The sequence below is a fragment of the Pelophylax lessonae genome (assembly GCF_965119305.1).
Source record: "Pelophylax lessonae genome assembly, chromosome: 3".
NCBI classification, from domain to species: Eukaryota; Metazoa; Chordata; class Amphibia; order Anura; family Ranidae; genus Pelophylax; species Pelophylax lessonae.
Genome location: NC_138770.1, coordinates 371,220,879 through 371,238,809, shown reverse-complemented (window position 1 = coordinate 371,238,809; position 17,931 = coordinate 371,220,879). Strand labels below are relative to the sequence as shown.

The following is a 17,931-nucleotide window of genomic DNA, read 5'->3' as shown; positions in this document are numbered from 1 at the left end:
GGTAAGAGAGAGCTCTTACCCCCGGAGATCCCCTTTATCAGAGTATCCAAAGACTCGCCAAAGAGGCGAGATCCCGCATAGGGTAAATTAGCTAAAGTCTTGCGAGATGATTGGTCAACCGACCAGCATTTCAGCCAGATCAGGCGACGGTGCAATACCGCCACACTAGAGAGGCATGCAGCCAAAGGGACTAAATCCAAGTCCGCATCACACAAATACATGACACCCTGATGAATTTGATCCACCATAGCCAATGTTGTCGGCGGAGCAGAGTCAGCCACCAGGGTGCGCCTGAGCACCTGCGTCCAATCCGCAATAGCCTGGGCTGCCAAAATGGAAGCAAAAATAGGCTTCAGCATAGAACCGGCAACCGTATAAGCATGACGGGCAAGAGACTCCAATCTCCTGTCCGTAGGGTCCCGGAACACCGGGGTATCCTCAGCAGGAATCGCAGTAGATTTATTCAAAATCGCCACCGCATGATCCACCTGAGGCGGCACACACCAACGATCATCAGTGGTGGGCGTAAATGGATAACGCAGCTTGAACTTACTTGGCACAGTAAATGGCTTCTTTAAATTGCGCCATTGCTCATCAACAGTGCGCTGAAATTCCGCAGGGCAGGGAAAAACCTGCGCTGTTTTGCGCTTCCTTTGTGTCCCATAAGAGGACAGCAAAGCAGGAGGACATGGTTCATCCTGCAAATGCAGTGTTTCTTTGACAGAAGCAACCAACTCATCCATGAGTGCAAGCTCTTCAGGTGAGCCAGGGGGAGAATTATCAACCCCTTCTACCTCAGCCTACCCCTCAGACCCCCCAAGGTCCAGAGATGAACGAGACCCTAAGAAGGGCACTCCAGCCATAGCAGCCCCATCGCCCTCTGAATCAGAGGAAATAGACAATCTGGGCCGTTTTGCGGATCGATCAGCCATTAGCATTTGCACCTGAGAAGCCAAGTTCGCCACAATAGCAGCCAGACCAGCCCCCTTGGGGGATGCAGCAGCCCCTTGGCCCCCCACCAAGGTGGGAGGAAACTTGCAATCCTGAGAATCCATGCCCCAGCAATATTGGAAAAAGGAGTACTGTCCCTTTAAGACCGCGGCGAGCGTAGCCCACCGCACACTACTGCATGGATCGACCCCCACAGGGATAAGGACACTGAGCAGGGAAATACAGGATAAAGGAGAAGTAAAAACCTGGAGAGGCCACACAGGCTGCTGCCACCGATCGCTGTCCCAGAGCAAAAGGAAGCGATGTAATGACTGACCGCCCTATAAAGCCTATGTAGGCTACACAAACATGGCCGCTCGGCTGAGGCATTTTTTGGGCAATGACAAAATGGCGCCGACAGGAGGTTGTACATCGATCGCCATCAAAATGGCGGCGTTTGGCGCCAAAACACCGCACCCTACACACTTAGGGCCGGACACCACACATTTGCCTCAAAAAAATGGCGGACCGCAATAGCGGCCGCCGCACAGCATGTCTAACCCCAGTCTGCCCACACAGCACACATAGCAGATCGGGAGAGCCCCCCCCCCCCGCAGCCCACAGAAAAGGCAGCTAATCCACACAGGAATCTGACAGGGAGCTCAGCACATACACAGACATGCAGGGTCACACAGTCACAGACTGACACCCAAACAGACAGGTCCCCACGTAGAAATGTACTTACCAGTCCGGATGGCGTGGGGAGCCTTCTCCAGCGACCAAACCGCTGCACTGAGGACAGGGAGTGTCGCAGCCAGGACGCAGTGGAACTGCGGTGCGAAACCGCAAATGGCGTCCGGTGAGGTAGCCACCCCACAGGCAGCATCCCTGCAGCGAACAGGGATGGGTCGTTCAATATGCCAGGGAAACCTGACTGAACGCTCGATGGCAGGCTGGGGAACCCCTGGCCCTGGGAACCAGGGTGGCCAGTCCGAGACCCAGCTCCGCATGATCATCTTCATCCGAAGAAACTAAACTAATGCTGATAAAAATAACAGCTAGTAAAAGAAAGAGAAAAAATACTCAAATCAAAAAAGAAGATAGAAAGCTGAGACTGAGAGCCCCAGCACAGTATCAGCTAGCTACTCCTAAGCTAGGCATTAGAAACTGAGTTGAGAATGCAGGAAGCAGGGAGGTATTGACTGAGGGGACCGCCCCTAGGGGTGTGATATGCTAAAAGCTTTTATATTAACAAATCTTGTTGCCTAGCTACTCCTACGGAGCAAAGGTCAATACCCCATTAGTGAAGATTATGAAGTGGCGGCGACTGTCGGAGGACGTAAGAGAAAAAAGGATACCTTCTAAGAAAGCTTTTTTTTTTTTTTTTTTACTTCTGACATGTAAATTTTTTTTACAAATGTATAAAAAGAGTGCAATGTAAGTAGTAACATGCATCTCAGGCAGACTTGTGCAACAAAGTCCCAAATAAAAAACAGGACAATGGTGTACGTTTATTAAACTGAGAAGTTCTCTCTGTTCAGTTCTCGGAGGAAAATCATCTCATCTGCAGCCTGTTTAGGAATACAAAAACTTCTGTTCTCAAAGGGAGAACAGAGAAGTCCTCTTAAAACAGCCGAGATCCATGTAAAAGGGGGTTGGGCTGCCTGTAATCTCGTGAGATATTGTTAGATTACAGTACAGCAGAGTTTAAAAAGTGAAACCGAAGTTTAAAAGAACATGTGTTAACATGTATAGACACATATAACAAACAAAATACATATCTATATCCATCTAAATCGATAGATACACTATATTACCAAAAGTATTGTGACGCCCGCCTTTACCACATGAACTTTAACACCTTTAAGACCGCCTGCCCGCCCGCAGCACATTTACTGCGGCAGGCTGGCTCTCCTTCGCGAACTGACGCAGCGGGGAAGCCGATCCAAGGGCCAGTGGGCGTGATTGCCGCCAGGAACCTGCGATTGCTTCCCGCTGAGAGAGAAGGAAGGTCAGCTGTTGTAAACACAGCTGACCGTTCTCTCTGAAATCACAGAGTGCCTGTGATCCTTCTATATAGGATCACAGGTCTCTATGGTCATTTCACAAGCCCATCCCCCCACAGTTAGAAAATACTCCCCTAGGCTCACACTTAACCTTTTGATCACCCCTAGGTTAACCCCTTCCCTGCCAATGTCATTACAGTAACAATGAATATCATTAGCACGGATTACTGTAGTAATGTCGCTGGTCCCCCCAAAAGTGTAAAAAATGTCAGTTATGGGTCGGATCTGTCCGCCACGATGTCGCAGTCCCACTAAAAAACACAAAATCACCGCCATTACTAGTAAAAAATAAATAAAAATTACATAAATCTTTCCCCTTGTTTGTAGACGCGATACCTTTTGCGCAAATCAATCAAAATATGCTCATTGCGATTTTACCAAAAGTATGTAGCAGAATACAAATTGGCCCAAAGGGATGAAAATTTAGGATTTTTAATTTTTTTCCAGAAATGTCGCTCTTTGTTTATAGCGCAAAAAAAATAATAAATAAATAAATAAATAAATAAATTGCACAGGTGATCAAATAGCACCAAAAGAAAGCTCTATTTGTGGGAAAAAAAGAACATCAATTTTATTTCGGTACAGTGTCGCAGGACTGCACAATTTTCCGTTAGAGTAACACAGTGACGAATCGCAAAAAAAAAGCCTGGTCATTAAGAGGGCAAATTCTTGCGGTCCAGAAGTGGTTAATGGCATCCTAGTCTTAGTCTGTAGGATTCAATATGGAGTTCCCCACCCTTTCTTTGAAGCTATAATAGCTTCAACTCTTCTGGGAAGACTATCCACAAGGTTTAGAAGTGCGTCTATGGGAATGTTTGACCATTCTTCCATTCTGCGCTCTAATTCATCCCAAAGGTTTTCTGTCGGGTTGGGGTCAGGACTCCAAGTTCCTTCACCCCAAACTCGCTCATCCAATGTCTTTATGGACCTTGCTTTGTGCACTGGCCCAAATCATTTGGCGGAGGGAGGATAGGGTGTGGGGTTGTTTTTCAAGGGGTTAGGCTTGGCCCCTTAGTTCCAGTGAAGGGAACCCTAAAGCCTCGTACACACGATCATATTATCGGACAAATGTTCATCCGTTTTTTATTGCATGCTAGTGTAGCACTGCCCCCTAGAGAGCTGCTGAGAATTACACTTCTTGGGTTCCCATTAGCAACAGACAGCAGATACACAGAATTAAAAGTTCTTGGCTCAGACTATAATCAGTCCAGGGGATTTGGGTTTTGTGTTTTATTTAGAACTGGGATGGGAGAAGGGGTGAGTGGGATACTCCCAACTATTAACTATGCACAATTCTGAGGACAACTGACTGTAGAATGCGGCAAGGCCGCTGCTTCACCCTGCCACTGAAGTGAAGTTAAATTGACTGTTCCTGTATTGAATATTCTCTTCAGGGTTAACAACTTGGGACCCCCCCCCCTTTACTCTCACTGCTTGTGTGCTGACACCTGTCTGCTGACTCCAGCCACTGGAGTGGTCCCCTTGCTGGGCAGACCAGCTGGCAAGCTCTCCTGTACTCACAGACACTGTTTTTCCAGAGTTGCTCTGCCTTCACCTCCAGAGTCAGCTTCACTGGACCTCTGGGTTCAGCCACACCACTGCTTCACTAGGCCGACTGCCTAAGATCACCTACGACCACCTTCACAGCTGCAGAAGAGGAGACAGCCATCACCCTCCTTCTGGGACATGGCTTCCTGCCCAAAGACCCCCTGCCTCACGTGCGCTTAGCTTTTATACCCTATCCCAGGATGCACCTCTCTCTGTGCCAACCCACTGGGACAGTTACAAAAGCCTGTGCGTCATTGGCCAGGTTTCCTCAACTGTTCAACGAACCTGCTCATTGGATAGAGTGGGGACACTCCCTCAGCCCACAGGAATCGCACACTGAGCAGGCCTGACTATTAATCAAGCTCTCCTGATAAGCAGACAGAGCAACTATACTTTCTCTGCCTAGCACCCACCTAGGAGGGTACTACACTAGTATCATATCGAAAGTGAAAAGGTTTCTTTCATACCAAAATTTGTGTACGACAGAATTCAACTTCAGAAGGGATGTAATGTGTTGTATTGTATTGTTTTGTTTTGTATGTATTCTTTCGTTGCCGAGAATGCGTAGTCTTGCTCTTAATTTTTTGGGACGAAAACTGTACAAAATTAAACAAAAACTGGGATGTTGTGTTTACATACGATAAAAATTTTATAGCCTGCACATCCAGTTTTTGTCATTCAAAACTTTGTAATCAACTGTCGAAAGCACTATACTAACGATCCGAAAATTGACAGATCGTTCATTGGACAAAATTTTACTCCCGATATTCTTATCGTGTGTATGAGCCTTTAAGGTGTCAGCATACCAAGACATTTTGGACAATTTTATGCTCCCAACTTTGTGGGAACAGTTTGGGGTTGGCCCTTCCTCTTCCAACATGACTGCACACCAGCGCACAAAGCAAGGTCCATAAATACACAGATGAGCGGTTTTGGGGTGGAGGAACTTGACTGGCCCGCACAGAGTCCTGACCTCAACCCGATAGAACACTTTTGGGATGAATTAGAGCGCAGACTACGAGCCAGGCCGTCTCTTAGGCTCCATGTAGGGAAGTTAGAAAACACGTGCTGCAAAGCTAGTTCTGACGCCGGGAAAAAGCAGCTGTTAAACGTGCTTTCAGTAGCTTTTTCCATTGGCGTTATTGCACGTTTGGCCATGTTGCTTTTAGCAGCGTTTTTTCTGCCTCCATTCAAAATCAATGGTTCCCTATGGGAGCCTATTGATTTGAATGGAAGTCGCACCGTTAAGTCAGATCAGGATGATCCGACTTACGGCGCGACTTGCGCTGTGAGAATCTCGGAGGGGGAACTCCACGCCAAAAATTGGAAAAAAAAAAACTGCGTGGGGGTCCCCCCCAAAATCCATACCAGACCCTTATCCGAGCACGCAGCCCGGTAGGGCAGGAAGGGGGAGGGGACGAGCGAGTGGTCCCACCCCCCTGGACCATACCAGGCCACATGCCCTCAACATGGGGGGGGGGGGGTGTTGGTGCTTGGGGAGCTCTGCACCCCCCACCTCAAAGCACCTTGCCCCATGTTGATGGGGACAAGGTTCTCAACCCCACAACCCTGGCCGGTGGTTGTGGGGGTCTGCGGGCAGGGGGCTCATCGGAATCTGGAAGAGAAAGGAGAAAGAGATATCTTCTAGCATGGGAAGCAAGTCTTTTGTAGCGTCCCTCATTTTCTCTCCACCACTGAAGAGGATGACATATTCTGTAAATTACTGCTTCTTTCAAATAGAGATGAAGTTCATCATCCAGGCTCATAATTGCAGATTCAGAAGAAATTGAATCCTCCACATGAGGCCCCAATAAAACACTGAACATGCCCTGGTATATTCGACAACGATGAAGAAGATTCTCTTCTGTTCGTTGGCGTATTTTTGGACATTTTTCTGTTTTTGCAGCATGCTGCTCTTCATAAAAATAGTGTTCTGAACTTGTCTTTTTGGCAGGAACCTCCTGTTGAATATCTTGTCAGCCATTGTTTCGCCTAAGCCAATACATCGTCAGAAGAGAAAGCATGGTTCTTGTATAGAGGATTCAAAAGACTTGCAAGCACAACATTTTAATCTCTTCATGCTTCTCAAAACATATCAAAGCTCTTTGGCTTGACAGACCATCATTTGAAAGTTGGAGGGTGTTGTGTGCCATGACAGAGGTCTGACATATCAGCAAGCCTCATTCCTTTCCGCATGTTTGCTCCACTGTCTCGAAGTTGCACAAGCATCACTCGGTCTTTGTTGATTCCCCATTCTTCAAGCATGCCTAGAAACATTTCTCTACTGTACTCCGTGTGGGATCCTTGCATCACTTTTGTATTCAACACCAATTGCCTTTTTGTCCATCCGCTGTCAATGAAGTGGCATGTAAGAATCATTAGTGACTGACTCCGTTTGTGACCAGCAGTCCGTGGTGAATGGGAGCGAGTTGCCAGCATTCTTTGGTTGCAGCATAGCCTTCGAATTTTTGGTGAAGCTTTGCCGGCATTTTGGTTCGATAATACCGGTCACTCTTCAGTGTGTAGCTTGGCTCAAGTATGGACATCAACCGCTGAAATCCTGAGTCAGACACCATTGTAAATGGCTGGTTATCAGTGACAATCATCTCTGTGATTACTCTGTCTAGCAGATGGGATCTTCCATCTGAATCTAGACAGTGACATGTGTTTTTTTTCACAAACAAATCTGTTATTGTTGCCTGGGATAGTAGAGGAGGTATTGAAACAAAATAACATTGATATTCATTTTGTTTTTTCTGTGCTGCATGATACAATTCAATATGATGAACTCTTAGATGGGCCCAAATATTTGACGAATTTTTGTTTTTTGCAGTTACTGATCCCCATGCTTATAGTTTGTACATGTGTTCCACACGTCTGCTTTTCCTGGAGAAGGTTGAGATGAGAAACAGTCTCAGACAACTCTTTTACTTTTTCTCTCCTCATCCATCTCCATTTCAATTTGAAAGACACAAAAAAAGTTGCTGCTGCTGCTGCTGCTGGCACCCTGTTGTGGGTTGGTGGCTGAAGCCTGACAGTGTGGGTGGTTGCTTGCTGGCACCGTGTTGTGGGTGGCTTGCTTGCCAGAACACTGTGGTGGCTGGCTGGCTTGTTGTCATCCTGTTTTGGGTGGCTGGCTTGGTGTCACCCTGTTATGGGTGGATGGCTGGCTTGGTGTCACCCTGTTATGGGTGACTGGCTTGCAGGAACACTGTGGAGGGTGGGTGGGTTCATGTCACCCCATCATGGGTGGCTGGCTTGTTGGAACACTGTGGTGGCTGGCTGGCTTGGTGTCACCGTTATGGGTGGCTGGCTTGCAGGAACACTGTGGTGGCTGGCTGGCTTGGTGTCACCCTGTTATGGGTGGGTGGCTGGCTGGCTGGCTTGGTGTCACGCTGTTATGGGTGGCTAGAACACTGTGGTGGGGTGGCTGGCTTGGGATCACTCACTCACCCTGGCCTGTTCTGTTCTTGAAGGTCGGATGGCTGGCATCCTGTGGTGGGTGGCTGAGGCCAGGGCCTGTGGGTGGATGGATGTATGGCTGGCACTGTGACCGGACTGCAGCTGGCTGTACACGAGGCTGTCTGAGGCGTGGGAGGCGGTCTTAAGGCAGAGAACCTGTGCAGCGCGTGGTGAAATGGTGTCACGTACGGGCCGCGCAGGCATGGGAGGCGGTGTTAGAAGGCAGAACGTGTGCGCGCAACATACACGATGACGTCACGAAAATATCGGCAATATCGGTCAATCCAAAGGCCGATTCTGATATATCGGGGAAAGTGCGTATTGGCCCCTGATATATCAGTGTTGCCGATAATTGGTCAATCTCTTAATAAAATTATATATACATATACACACACACACACACACACACAGTGCCTTGCGAAATTATTCGGCCCCCTTGAACTTTGCGACCTTTTGCCACATTTCAGGCTTCAAACATTAAGATATAAAACTGTAATTTTTTGTGAAGAATCAACAACAAGTGGGACACAATCATGAAGTGGAATGAAATTTATTGGATATTTCAAACTTTGTTAAATAAAATACTGAAAAATTGGGCGTGCAAAATTATTCAGCCCCTTTACTTTCAGTGCAGCAAACTCTCTCCAGAAGTTCAGTGAGGATCTCTGAATGATCCAATGTTGACCTAAATGACTAATGATGATAAATAGAATCCACCTGTGTGTAATTAAGTCTCCGTATAAATGCACCTGCACTGTGATAGTCTCAGAGGTCCGTTTAAAGCGCAGAGAGCATCATGAAGAACAAGGAACACACCAGGCAGGTCCGAGATGCTGTTGGAGAATTTTAAAGCCGGATTTGGATACAAAAAGATTTCCCAAGCTTTAAACATCCCAAGGAGCACTGTGCAAGCAATAATATTGAAATGGAAGGAGTATCAGACCACTGCAAATCTACGAAGACCTGGCCGTCGTCCCTCTAAACTTTCAGCTCATACAAGGAGAAGACTGATCAGAGATGCAGCCAAGAGGCCCATGGTCACTCTGGATGAACTGCAGAGATCTAAAGCTTAGGTGGGAGACTCTGTCCATAGGACAACAATCAGTCGTATACTGCACAAATCTGGCCTTTATGGAAGAGTGGCAAGAAGAAAGCCATTTCTTAAAGATATCCATAAAAAGTGTCGTTTAACCACTTAAGCCCCGGAGGATTTTCCTGCTAAAAGACCAGGGGGTATTTTGCGATTCGGCACTGCGTGACTTTAACGGACAATTGCGCGGTCGTGCGACGCTGTACCTAAACGAATTTGACGTCCTTTTTTTCCCACAAACAGAGCTTTCTTTTGGTGGTATTTGATCACCTGTGCGATTTTTTGATCACGCGCTATAAACAAAAAAAGAGCGACAATTTTGCAAAAATAGCAATATTTTTCACATTTTTTTTATATGAAATTCCCCAAAAAAAATGTAAAAATCAAAATTTAACATTTTTGGCCAATTTGTTCTATCCTACCTATGTTTGGTAAAAAAAAAAAAAAAAAAATCGCAAAAAGCATATTTTGATTGGTTTGCGCAAAAGTTATCGCGTTTACTAACAAAGGGAAAGATTTTTGTCATTTTTGTTGTTTTTTTTTTTTAACGCGTAATGGCGGCGATCTGCGATTTTTTTTGCGGTACTGCGACATTGCGGCGGACAGATCGGACCCTTGACTGACATTTTTGACACTTTTGGGGTTACCAGTGACATTTCTACAGTAATCAGTGCTATACATATGCACTGTTACTGTAAAAATACACTGGCAGTGAAGGGGTTAACTTTATTTGGGAGGGAGGGGCTGTGTGTGTCCCTAGGGGCATGATTCTTACTGTGATTGGCTGTGGCTCTAGCTGTAAAGACACTGATCAACGGATCTACATACTAGATCCGTGTAATCAGTGTCTTTACAGCGAGGAGAATGACAGGCAGCTTGTTTACACAAGCTGCCTGACATTCTCCCTCTTCCCCCGATGATGGCCGAGTGGCCGGCGGACATCGGGTCCGCTGGTCACACGCGCGGGGGGGTGCGTGACCGCGCGGGCGCGCACTCGCTCCCCAGACCCTCCCAGGCTAGTGACGTTAATTAACGTCACTCTGCCTGGCAGGGGCTGACCGCCGCAGTAAATCTACTTGCGGCGGTCGGCAAGCAGTTAAAGTTTGCCACAAGCCACCTGGGAGACACACCAAACATGTGGAAGAAGGTGCTCTGGTCAAATTAAACCAAAATTGAACTTTTTGGCAACAATGCAAAATGTTGTTTGGCGTAAAAGCAACACAGCTTATCACCCTGAACACACCATCCCCACTGTCAAACATGGTGGTGGCAGCATCATGGTTTGGACCTGCTTTTCTTCAGCAGGGACAGGGAAGATGGTTAAAATTGATGGGAAGATGGATGGAGCCAAATACAGGACCATTCTGGAAGAAAACCTGATGGAGTCTGCAAAAGACCTGAGCCTGGGAAGGAGATGTCTTCCAACAAGACAATGATCCAAAACATAAAGCAAAAATCTACAATGGAATGGTTCACAAATAAACATATCCAGGTATTAGAATGGCAAAGTCAAAGTCCAGACCTGAATCCAATCGAGAATCCGTGGAAAGAACTGAAAACTGCTGTTCACAAACGCTCTCCATCCAACCTCACTGAGCTCGAGCTGTTTTGCAAGGAGGAATGGGCAAAAAATTTCAGTCTCTCGATGTGCAAAACTGATAGAGACATACCCCAAGCGACACACAGCTGCAATCGCAGCAAAAGGTGGCGCTACAAAGTATTAACTTAAGGGGACTGAATAATTTTGCACGCCAAATTTTTCAGTTTTTTGTTAAAGTTTGAAATATCCAATAAATTTCATTCCACTTCATGATTGTGTCCCATTTGTTGATTCTTCACAAAAAAATTACAGTTTTATATCTTTATGTTTGAAGTCTGAAATGTGGCAAAAGGTCGCAAAGCTCAAGGGGGCTGAATACTTTCGCAAGGCACTGTGTGTGTGTGTATATATATATATACACACACACACTATATTGTCAAAAGTATTTGGACGCCTGCCTTTACACGCACATTAACTTTATTGGCATCCCAGTCTTAGTCCTTGGTTACAACCACTTTAAAGTATGACTAAAGGCAAAACTTTTTTTTTTTTTCGTTTTGGATAGATTGGCGAGGGATAAAAACTGTCAGTTTTTATTGCTGCCTGTGTCCCCATTAAAGCGGTTGTAAACCCGAAAAAAAAAAAAAACCTGCAAGACAAAGGCATAATGAGCTAGTATGCATCGCATACTAGCTCATTATGTATTACTTACCTTAGAACGAAGCCCCGACACGGACCCCCGGACATCGCTGCGGGCGCTGCCATGATCCCTCGGCATCTCTTCCGGGTTCAGCGGCTCCGGCGCTGTGATTGGCCGGAGCCGCTATGACGTCACTCCCGCGCATGTGCGCGGGAGTGATTTTCCGGCAAGCTCCAGGCAAGGAAAACTGAAGGTCCCCCCGGACTTTCAGAGCGCATGCGTGAGCGGCTGCATGCACTGCAAATATCTCCTAAACCGTGCCGGTTTAGGAGATATTAATTGTACCTACAGGTAAGCCTTATTATAGGCTTACCTGTAGGTAAAAAGTGTCAAAAAGCGTGATACTATCGCTTTAAGGAGAATCACCCTCTCTATTTGTCCCGTTTACTATTATCATTGCAAGTAAAAGAAAAATCCCAAATTTTGGGTTGTCCCCAGAAAAGTAATAGGGGGGAAATCTTCCATTGGGGACATTAGTTCTGGTGACCTGGGGGCTTCCCAAGGAATTCCCCTAATTTTCAGCGATTTCTTAATTCCTGTTTAGCTATTGGACAGGAAGTGAAGGGAAATCTCAGCAATAGGACACAGATGGCAAAAAAAAAAAAATCTGACAGGGGTTAAAACCCTCCCTTACTCTATCCAAAAGGAAAGAAAAAAATAATAATTTTGCGTATAGTTCTACTTTAAGCTTTGACATAAAAGCCTATTAGGGGATTGTTTTTTTGCACAGTTGCACCAGATTTTGCACTCTCCAGTTTTAGTAGATCACCCCAGTGTCACAGCTTCTCCAAGCCCATAAGCACTTTTAACAGAACTAGTATAGGTTATATCATGGTAAGTGTATGCAAGCTAAATAATGTACAACACTTATAGGCATTTGTTACCTCTCTTAAAGAGACCCTGTCATTACGCAACACCCTGAGAACTAAATATGTGCTGGCAATCTGTAACACAGGTGTACTTTGTGCTGCAGGAATCTCAACAGTGAAGAGGACAGAAGGGGGCAGGCAACTGATGCAACCTTTTTCTGCAGTAGCAGCCGCTAAGATGTTTAAAAAAAAAAAAAAAGATTTACCTAGGGCCTATCGCTCAGTTCTCAGGGGCAGGAGTGGCCATCTCAGGCCCTCAGTGGCTCAATGAGAGGCTGAGCCGGGTTCCAGTCCTGGCATGGGCCGCCTCCTTTACCTCAGCCGACAGTGGGCTTCAGCCCGCTGTCTGCTGAAAATTAGGTCACAGGGGTGCAGCCAAATGAGCGTTGGTTGTACTTCTCCTTTAATTCTCATAGTGCCGGAAAAGTGCCACTAATGGCAGTATCTGGTGGCCACTGCAGAATTTAACATTTTTTAATTTAATAATCAGAAGCAAATGCCTGCAAGTAACGGGAAACACACCAACATGATATCAGTGTTATGGTTGCACTTATACCGAATTTTTCATAGAAGAGTACTGAAAAATTTGATAAAAGTATTTTCCGCAAGCAAATTGAACAGGAATATGGTGCGATTCCTGTCTGAATCGCATGCGGTTTCCCTCACCGCTCATGTGTGAACCCAGGCTAAAGTCAAAATGACAAGCCTAGGTTCACATAGAGTGGTGCGAGAAAGCGCATGCGATTCGGACAGGAATCGCTCCACATTACTGATAAAAATCGCATGCGATTCTTTGCAGTGCAATTTGAGCCCATTCATTTTGTATTGATTGCATTTGCACGAGTACTTGTGCAAATGCTCAGTATTGGCACCGATACCAGTATTAGTGCAACCTTAAACAGTGCGAATGGTGAGTGATTTTGAAAGTAGTCCTGTGTGACTTTGGTATGATTCAAGCATGATTTTAGCCCCATAGAATAAGCAAACCACATCCAACTGGCATCACATAATTGCACAGAAAGTCAGATCAAAATCCGATCGTAGCAGTGCAAACCTAATCTTAGTAATAAAAGGTTCAGCTTTTTTTCTATTTTTTATTCAAGAGATTTGGTACATCAATGATGATGCAAGGATACATACGATTTGATACAGGGACACAACAGATCAAGTCTGCTTTTTAATGACAAAAATGTTCAGTTTTTTTTTTTTTTAAATAACACTGTAGCTGTATATTGTGCGATATATCAAGAATATATTTATGCTAACTTCTAAAATTACTCAATGGTTATCTAAAAAAAGGTAAAAATGTGACAGCATGGGTTATCACCCTATCTACATCAATTTATGTGAAATACCTATGATTAGTGTTCTCCTCCCACCACCCAAAAAACAGCAGGTCATCAACTTCTAGCCCCTGTGTGTTCTAGCTAGCATGTTGTCTCGGTTATTGCCTTCAGATCAGTGACAGAAGATATGACCATTGACAAAACAGAGCTCATTCACATGGGCACTCAGCCCTTTACAGGGTAAAGAGCCGTTAACTTTTCTGTCTTAGCGCTGAGCTGCGTGCAGGCAAGCCATGTTAGTGAATGGACACCCATGAGATGTACAGCCCAACCCAAAAGTTTTGAGAATGACACAAATATACATTTTCACAAAGTCTGCTGCTTCAGTGTTTTCAGATCTTTTTGTCAGATTTTACTATGGTATACTGAAGTACAATTACAAGCATTTCATAAGTGTCAAAGGGATTTTATTGTCAATTAAAGTAGAACCATGGGCAAAACTTTTTTCAGTTTTGGATAGAACGAGGGTTATAACCCGTCATTTTTTTTCCATCTGTGTCCTATTATGGAGATTTCCCTTCACTTCCCGACCCCTAGCCAAACAGGAAGTGAGAGGAAATCCTTCCAAATTAACCACTTAAGCCCCGGAAGATTTTACCCCCTTCCTGACCAGGGGGTATTTTGCGATTCGGCACTGCGTGAGTTTAACGGACAATTGCGCGGTCGTGCGACGCTGTATCTAAACTAATTTGGCGTCCTTTTTTTCCCCACAAACAGAGCTTTCTTTTGGTGGTATTTGATCACCTGTGCGATTTTTTGATCATGCGCTATAAACAAAAAAAGTAGCGTAAATTTTGCAAAAATAGCAATATTTTTCACATTTTTTTATATGAAATTCCCCCCAAAAAAAATGTAAAAATCAAAATTTTTTAACATTTTCGGCCAATTTGTTTTATGCTACCTATGTTTGGTAAAAAAAAAAAAAAAAAAAAAACAAAAAAACAAAAAAAAAAAAAAAAAAAAAAAAAAAAAAAAAAATCGCAAAAAGCGTATTTTGATTGGTTTGCGCAAAAGTTATCGCGTTTACTAACAAAGGGAAAGATTTTTGTTGTTTTTTTTTTTTTTACGCGTAATGGTGGCGATATGCGATTTTTTTTGCGGTACTGCGACATTGCGGCGGACAGATTGGACCCTTGACTGACATTTTTGACACTTTTGGGGTTACCAGTGACATCTCTACAGTAATCAGTGCTATACATATGCACTGTTACTGTAAAAACACACTGGCAGTGAAGGGGTTAACTTTTTTTGTGAAAGGGAGGGGCTATGTGTGTCCCTAGGGGCGTGCTTTCTACTGTGATTGGCTGTGGCTTCAGATGTATGAACAGTGATCAACGGTTCTACATAGTAGAACCGTATGATCATCCTTCATACACAGGGGAGAATGACAGGCAGCTTGTTTACACAAGCCGCCTGACTTTCTCCCTCTCCCCCGACAATCGCAGAGTGACCGGCGGAAATCGGGTCCGCCGGTCACACGCGCGGGGGGGGGGGGGGGGGGGGGGTGCGTGGCGGCGTGCGCTCGCTCCCTAGACCTACGCCGCTTTGCCTGTGAGGGGCTGACTGCCGACGTAGATCTATGTTAGGCAGTCGGCAAGTGGTTAAGGGAATTACCTGGGGACCTCCAGGTCACCAACACTAATGTCCCCCCCATTGGAATATTTCCCCTCTATTACTTTTCCAGGAGCAACCCAATTTTAGGATTTTCTTTTACTTTCAATAATAAAAAGGTAAACAGAAAAAATAGAGGGTGAATCTCCTTTATTGGGGGGACAGACAGCAATAAAAGTTGACAGAGGGTCTAATCATTCTCTTGTATCCAAAACAAAAACAAAAAAAGTTTTGCCATAAGTTACACTTTTGGTTTATGCAGAGTCAATATTTGCAGTGAGGTCCCTTCTTTTTCAAGACCTCTGCAATTCGACCTGGCATGTGGTCAATCAACTTCTGGACCACATCCTGACTGATGATAGCACATTCTTGCAAAATGAAAGCTTGGGTGCTTTGAGTGCGTCAGAATTTGTTGGCCTGTCTATTGAGGATTGATCACAAGTTCTAAAGGAATTAAGCTTTGGGAAGTTTCCTGGCAAAGCACCCAAAATTTTGATGTACTGTTCCCCAAACCACTTAGTTATCAATTTTGATTTATGGCAATGTTCTCCATTATGCTGGAAAAAGCATTGTCAGTCACCAAACTGTTCCTGGATGGTTTGAAAATTATTTTGTACCAGGTTTTATTCATGGCTGTGTTCTTACGCAAAATTGAGTGAGCCCACTCCCTTGGATGAGAAGCAACCACACACATAAATGATCTCAGGATGCTTTACTGTTGGAATGACACAGGACTGACAATAGAGCTCACCTTCTCTTCTCTGGACAAGGATTTTTCCAGATGCCCCAAACAATCAGAAAGGGTATTCATCAGAGAAAATGACTTTACTCCAGCCCTGCGCAGTCCAGTCCCTGTACCTTTAGCAAAATATCAGTCTGTCCTGATGTTTTTCCTGGGAAGTGGTGGCTTCCTTGCTGCCCTTGTTGACACCAGGCCATCCTCCAAAAGTCTTCTCCTCACTGTGTGTGCCGATGTACTCATACCTGCCTGCTGCCATTCCTTAGCAAGCTCTGCACTGGTGGTGCCCTGACCCCGCAGCTGACTCAAATGTAAGAAACAGTGCTGGTGCTTCCTGGATTTTCTTGGGCGCCCTGAAGCCTTCTTCACAAATGAACCTCTCTCCTTGAAGTTCTTGATGATCCGATAAATGGTTGATTTAGGCGCAATCTTAGTAGCAGAAATATCCTTGCTTTTGAAACCTTTTTGTGAAAAGCAATAATGACTGCAATGTGTTTACCTGCAGGTTAACAAAGGAACAACATAGATTTCAAGCACCAACCACATTTTAAAGCTTTTGATCTTTTATTCAGCATTACAGCGTGATTTCCAGCCTTGTCAAAACACTGACACCTGTGTTAATGAGAGAATCACTGACATGATGTCAGCTGGTCCTTTTGTGGCAGTGCTGAAGTGCAGTGGAAATGTATTTTTAAGGATTAAGTTCATTTTCATGGAAAAGAGGGATTTTGCAATTAATTGCAATTCATCTGATCACTCTTCATAACATTCCGGAGTATATGCAAATCATCATAAAAACTGAAGCAGTAGATTTTGTAACATTATTTGTGTCTTTATCCAAACTTTTGGCTGTGGCTGTACAGACTCCCCAGAAGAGCCAAGTTTGGCATGCACCCCAATGTAGAGCCTGTGCACCTGTCCCTGCGTACCTGTGTGGGCAATTTCCGCATAGCTGATCCGTGTCCATTAATGATGGGCTCAGGTGTGTCCGGATCATACTCGCCAAGAAGCCATCACTACGCACCGCCAATCATAGGCAGCGTGTGTATGTGCAGCTGCAGCCCGGGAAATGCCAATGATTGGCGGTGTGCAATGACTGCTTCCTGGCAGGTACGATCCAAAACAAGCCCAAGCCCATCCCTAGTGTCCATTCACTAACATGGCCTGCTTGTAGGCAGCTCAGAATACAACTCTCCACACTGTATGGAGCCAATGCCTGTGTCAATGAGCCCTAAGTATGTGGCATATGTAAAGAACACAATGGTCGAATGTGATCTTCCTTCATAGGTGCTCTTCCAATACATAAACCAGCACAGAGGCTTCAAAAACAACCCTGACCTCACCATACAGACACAGGGGCCTGTCATGCACGCAGCAATTCCAAAATGATACATTGATGAACCTGCCATCCCGGAAACAGACAACATTGTATCATAGCGGAGCACGGTGCAGCAGTCTTTCCAGTCCATGTCTCCTAGACAGTTCCTGTGTGTTCGACACTCACCCGCTCTCCGGCCCCGCCAACCACCGCCGGGCCCTGATCCCCCCCTCCTCATCGGCCTGTCTGTGTCTTCCGCACTCCGACACCTCGGGGGGGAACCTCTTCTCGGTGACACCGAAGTGGTCCCCCACCAACAACCTCAGGCAAAGCCAACCAATCAGCGAGCACGCCCTAGCGCGCCTGCCTGCGTCACCGGTGCGCGCCTCATCCATGCACGGGCTTTGGCGGGAAGGCATGTCTGAGGCGGAGGGGGTATGAGGGGGATGATCCGCTATCCATGTGACAGGGATGACACTATCGCAGCGGTTTAGGCACGCTTAGACTTGTGTAAAGTGTCAGCTTATGAGTGAGAAGGTTCTTATTAGTATTAGAGGTTCTGGCTCAGGTATTTGTTATCCATACATTTCAAGTATAAATAAAGGTAGAACTGTTTTAGTTTTGAACAGAGTGAAGAGGGAATAGAACCTCTATTAGATTTTTATTGCTGTCTTTGCATAGTTGCCAACATTTAAAAAACATTTCCAGGGAC

The 17,931-nt window shown here is 45.4% G+C and overlaps 1 protein-coding gene across 2 annotated transcripts in view; it reads right to left on the bottom strand.

Annotated features, from left to right (window-relative positions):
- Positions 1 to 17,558, bottom strand: part of CASP8AP2 (caspase 8 associated protein 2) — a 106,557-nt gene extending 88,999 nt beyond the window's left edge. For both annotated transcript variants that reach the window (XM_082249076.1, XM_082249077.1), the window contains exon 1: positions 17,406 to 17,558. The gene's annotated coding sequence lies outside the window, so the exon portion shown is untranslated. The remainder of the gene's footprint in view (positions 1 to 17,405) is intronic.
- Between the last annotated feature and the right edge of the window lie 373 nt (positions 17,559 to 17,931).